This window comes from Erpetoichthys calabaricus, chromosome 7, assembly GCF_900747795.2.
Source record: "Erpetoichthys calabaricus chromosome 7, fErpCal1.3, whole genome shotgun sequence".
Lineage (NCBI taxonomy): Eukaryota > Metazoa > Chordata > Cladistia > Polypteriformes > Polypteridae > Erpetoichthys > Erpetoichthys calabaricus.
This window is the reverse complement of record NC_041400.2, coordinates 21220424-21226423: the sequence shown is the minus strand read 5'-3', so window position 1 is coordinate 21226423 and position 6000 is coordinate 21220424.

Here is a 6000-nt window from a genome sequence, read left to right as displayed (position 1 = left end):
CTATCTCTCTATCGGCCATGGATTTAGAAAGTATTCAGAGCCCTTCTCTTTCTCCTCACTTTACTGTGTTGTTGATACAATTATAAATGGATACATTTGCCACTTTTTAATTCATTTGTTTATTGCTATTAGAATGGAATACTGTAATGCATTATTCACTGTCTGTTCAAACTGTTGTTAATTCAGCTTTCAGTTATTTCAAAATGTTGCTACAGTAGTCGTTATAAGAACTAAAATGTACTACCACATTATTCCTGCCCATAAATCATTACACTGACTCCCAGTTCGTCATGATCAGATTTAATTTTTGTGACATATTTTTCCATCAACAGCAGCATTTTGAGGTTTTCCTATCTCTGAGAATGTTGGGTTCATTGTTAGAGTCATGTTCTGCGTTTCTAGGGTAGTGACCTACGAGGTTGTGACCTCAGGTTTACTAGCACATCGGCATAAAAGGTCAGCTTGGAGCTCATTTCCTTATCCGGACTGTGGATGTGATACCTTAAAAACAAAAGCTGTAATTGCTATTCTGTTCTTAGCGTCTTTTTTGGTTTTGATATCCTGACTTGTTTTTGACTTTGATTCTTGCCATTCATCTGGTTGCAGCCTTTGTTTTGGTTTTTACACGTATCTTCCTCTTTGCCTGTGAAAAAATGTACCCGTCTCTACAGAGTTAGGACGCATTTAAGCTTAGCGCTGATTACAAATTATTTCTTCCTTAAATAGCCATAGCCCTGCTTACCTACAGTATCTGAACTTATCATTACTTATAAACCCCAATATAATAAAACATTTAGTGAAACTGAAGTTGTAATGATTATTTTATACATTTACCCATGATTCCTGTTTCCTCACTAATGCATGCAAAGAATGTAATATCACAATCCTATCGATGTGTAGTGTCAATTTTTCTAGCAAGAGACCACACAGGAGTGAATGCAAAGAGTATAATCATCAAATCTTTTGTAATGCATTTAAAGTCTACATTTGCCAACTTATTGCCAGGTTGGTCATTTAATTTTACTTTGCCACATTTGTATCTCAAATGCTATGGCAAGTGTGAGGATTATTATTATTACTATTGTTGTAGTTGTTCTGGATAATTTTCTATATTAATGAGACGATAAATATACTTATCTTCTTATATAATATGCTACCGTGGCTGTCCGTTTGTCTGTCCAAGATTTTAAATCACCTGTAGCTCGCAAAACATTTGAACTATTGACCGGAAATTTGGTACACATATACTGCGTGACCTCTACTATCCGCTTTCAGGGTGATGATTGACCTCTAAGGTTATTCCTCTTATTATTTTATTTTATTGTAGAATCAACTCTCGGCAGTAGGCAGCAGGGCGGCCGTGCAGCACATGTGTACGGGCGCCGTTCTCATCCCTCCCACCTTTGCCGTCACTTCCTCTCCCTCTTCATATCTTAAATCCCACTTGTGGTAGATTGAAAAATTAAGGAAAGTGTACTAAGTAATTGCAATACAAAAGCTGATTTAATCAGTTTTAACGTAAAAAGATGCCAACGAAAGAAGAGAAGAAGTGGACCACTAGGGTGGAGAAAAGAAGAGCTGCCCAGGACACAGCAAGCACATCAATCCCTGAGCAAATGAATGGTAAACGTACAGAGAAAGAGTATGGAAACTAGGAATGCTCAAGTTAAGTGTATTCACTCACGTTATCGTGCAGTGCGCCTTTACTGGTTATATAATACTAGCTGCGTGTGGTCTTCAGGACAAAAAACAATCCGAAGACTTCCTAGCAGTTTTACTATATTCATGAACTTGAAGAGGCATCAGCTGACTCTTAAGAATGACCCAGTCCACAGGATGTGGACCCACCTTGTGCTTGCTGCCCCACCGGCTTTTGTAAGAAGACACTGGTGATGCCATATCTTAGCTGTATCGCTGGCATATGAGTCCTATTAATCATTTGTCTTGAGAAAATACCTCCAGATAGACAATGATTTTAGTGAAAACTTTAAGCCTTTCCAGCCGTTGCTCAGCTGTTTCACTTGCACGTTGTTGAGCCATGGCAATTGCTTTGTTTTGATGTTGGGGCATTAGCACAACATTGTTGTTGCATGGCGGCATTTGTTGCACACAGGTCTCTCATAGTTAGAAGTGAGGTGGATGCAAGCGTTGAAGAAATGTAAAAGTGTATGCCTGTGCCATTTAGTGGCTGTAGTTAAGCGTGAGCAGAGTGGACTGCTCCATATGCACACACAGACAGGTCTTTCATTTATATATGTCTAATTATAAAATTCTGTTCATTTACGGGATCTGTTTAAAGTGTCAGCCACAATGTTTGAAGTGTCTAAAGTTTGCACTACATGTGTTTAGCTAAAAAGGGCAGGCGCCTTTTAGCTTGAAAGACAGAGATTGAATCAGCCAGCAGCGTGCATGGGGAACAATGCAACCAAGTTTGGTTTCAGATTCAGTTTTATTATATGTATATGCGTTGTTTTTAATATCTGTTTTGTGTTTTACAGTTTTATATCTATCCTTTTCAAATATTTTCTAAAACATTTGTTAGTTATGTCTGATGTTCAGAGAATGCACTGTACCATGAAGTTTGTGTAACAATCCGTATTGGAAGTGAATTAAGTGTATTTTCTAATGCCTAGAAGGATAATGGGGATGGTGGCAGTAACCATCCCAAAGGTATCCTTATTTAACGTGCCAAACCTGATCCTGACGTGCCAAGCCTGATGTACCACTTTGTATTTGCATACATGTTGTGAGTGAAAGGCTAAAGTAAGTTTCTCTGTTTAACTCCTAATGGCAGGTCAGGAGGTTAGATTGTTCATTCCTTGTCTGAACGGTACAAGGGGCTGCCTTTGTGTCTTTTACTGGTGATAAAATAGCTTGAAATAAAAGTTTGAAAGTAAAGACAACCTGCCACAGCTGTCCAGAGGGTGAAACATGCAGGTAGGAGCATATACAGCGAGAAAGGTAAGAGTGTACAAATAACAGTTACATAGCTGTTTTTGACATTTGTTCCAGTTCCCCATTTAAAATAGAACCAAAGAGGAACCTTCTGCTGTAGGTGCATGTCATAGGACATCTGATCTGATCTTGTGGAGAAAGATCCAAGGAGACACTAGGAAAAAACCTACAGTCCATACAGAAAGTGGCTGCACTGTGATTTGAGCTCTGTTTCCTGGAATTGTGTGGCAACATTGTTAACCACTACACCACTTTGCTACTTTATCAATCGCTAGTGTTAAACTTACACTATAATTTTTATATATGAAAAAACAATACTCCCAAACGCTTTTCCCTATATTCTTCCGAGGGTTAATTTAATATGACATGAACCACTTTAATACTGGAGACCCATTTTCAATTTTTATTGAAGAAAAAAAAATAAAATAAGATACAGCAAATTCTTTTTTCAATATGAGGTTCGATGCCCTTGGCTTGTTTTCCATGAAAACACATTTTTATAGAACACATACTGTGACCCCACTCCACAACACATTTACATTACATTGGTGGTATTTGGGTCTGCTAAACATGGGAGCAATGCAGGTGTGGAATCTATCTACAAAACAACAATAACACCACTTTAGAGGCACTGTTTCCAAATACCCAAAACCTTATCCCATCAGACCGATCATTTAGATTACTGTCAACCATGAACACCTCCATCAGCTCTTCCATACCCATCCAACCTCTATTCCCTTTCCCACATAATACCTAATGATGGAAAGTCCTCTGAGAAAATCCAAGGGATGTGGATCATTTTGAACATAACACAGAGACTGCTGTTTGGTGTTCACAGCGTCACATGTGACAATTTTTTTAGTTTTTGTCCTAAAATGAAGTGTGAATTGTGGGACCTTACTGTATATACACAGATGTGTGCCTTTCTAAATGATGCCCAATCAATTCAGTTTGTCATAGGTAGACTCCAATCAAGTTCTAGAAAGATCTCAAGTAGAATTAAAGCAAACAAGATGCACCTGACCATACAGAGGAGTGCAACAAAAACAGTCTGAACACATACTGTATGTAAATGAGTTTTTTTTTTTTTTTGAAAAATTGATTCATTATAAATTATTGAGTGTAGATTGATAGGCAAAAATGGCAAATGTATCCATTTAAAATTAAATTTACACTACGGTAAAGTGTGCAAAAAGTGAAAGGATCTAAATAATTTCTGAATACACTGTACATCTTAAAATAGCAAGATAAACAGAACAAATTACAAGAAGAGAAACTCTGAAGAGCCTCAAAAGTATAAGTTCAATATAATTTAGTTTATTTTTTGGGGACCACGAGTGCAGGGCTTGGAAGCCCAACCCTGTAGGGGCCCGTGGTCACCGCCAGGGGGTGCCCCGGTGCCTGGAGAGCCCGGGACCTTAGCACTTCGGCCACACCCGGAAGTGCTGGGTGGAAGAAGACCGGGGACACCTGGAGTGCTTCCGGGTGCGCAGCCAGCACTTCCGCCACACAGGGGAGTGTCGGCGGAAGAGTGTTGGGAAGCACCTGGAGCCCATTTGGGCGTGCATAAAAGGGGCCTCCTCCCTTTAGACAGTGACTGGAGACGGGTGGAAGTGGACAAGAGTCTTGGAGAAGAGGAGTGGAGGCGGCGAAGAGAGGCACTGAGGAAAGAGGCCTGGACTTTGGGGTGATTAGTGCTGCGGCACTGGGTTGTGTGTGCTTCATAACATTTGTAAATGCTTGTAAATAAATGTGTGTTGGGTGTGAACATGATGTCCGTCTGTCTGTGTCCGGGCTTCTTCTAACACACTCTTCACTGGGTGCAGAGCACTGTAACATGCAAGTACAAATTTTACAAATTACTAAATACCGAATTATTATACATAAAGACACAGCTTTATTTGAACACACAGGAAAACAAATTAGTTTGAAAATATTTAACATACTGTATATGGAAACCAACAATATCTGTCTATTAATTAATTACTGGAACTATTGTTACTTTACAAAGGAAGACAGGAAAACAAAAACTTCAGTCAGAAGCATCCCTGTAGAAAATAAACCTCTGGGGGGGTCCACAGTCAACTCTAAGTGAGAAAGACAACAATAAAGTCAGACTCAGTCACAATCCTCTAGACCTCAGTGGATTGGCCGCCCACCATCTCCTGAGCATTCTACAGTAGAGTCTGCTGACCATCCAAACTGATAACAGAATCTTTTCATTTGACAATTCCAAGACCCCCAGTTTCTCAAATGACTTTTCCATGGGCTTGAGAACTGGGGCTTGGCAGAAGAGCAGCGTAACCAAGTGCCACAGCAAGCTCTTATCAGAGAAGTAGAATAGAGGAGGGTTTGTAACAGTTTATAATTATTGTTTTATATATATTCTTGTATAAATAACTAACAGAGATGAAATGCACAACTAATCAACAACTGTAATCAGATTGTGGTCGACCAAAGTCCATTATTGTATTACTTATATTATTGTCTAACAAACAGGTGCAATTTCTGTGACTAATCAGCAGCTCTAGTCATGGTATGCTAGAGTAAAGTCTATTATTGTATTACTCATGTTTTTGTCTAAATGACTAACAAACAGAAGTGCAATATGTGTGGCTAATCAGCAGTGCTAGTCAGCCAATGCTAGACTAAAGTCTTTTATTGAATTACTTATATTTTTGTGTAAATGTCTAACAAATAGAGATGCAATATGCACGGCCATTCAGCAGCTCTAATCAGGTATGCCAGACTAAAGTCGTGAGTCTTCAGCCTTGATTTAAAAGCTGAGACTTAATGGAGTAATAGTGCCAATTGATAGATTGCCAAATCGCAGACTCAAGAAGGCATAAGTCAGTGTAGTTACAATATGAGAAAAGAAGATTCATTGCAGAAAGTACCAAAGCTTGGAAGAGTGCAATGCGATGAGAGAAAATACAAATTGTATGCAGTAGCATTATGGAAATTAGTTGAATTTAATTTCAAGAACTAAAAGAAACAGTCATAGACTGGAAAGCCTGTTGAGCTTTTGTCCAGGAGATCATAAAA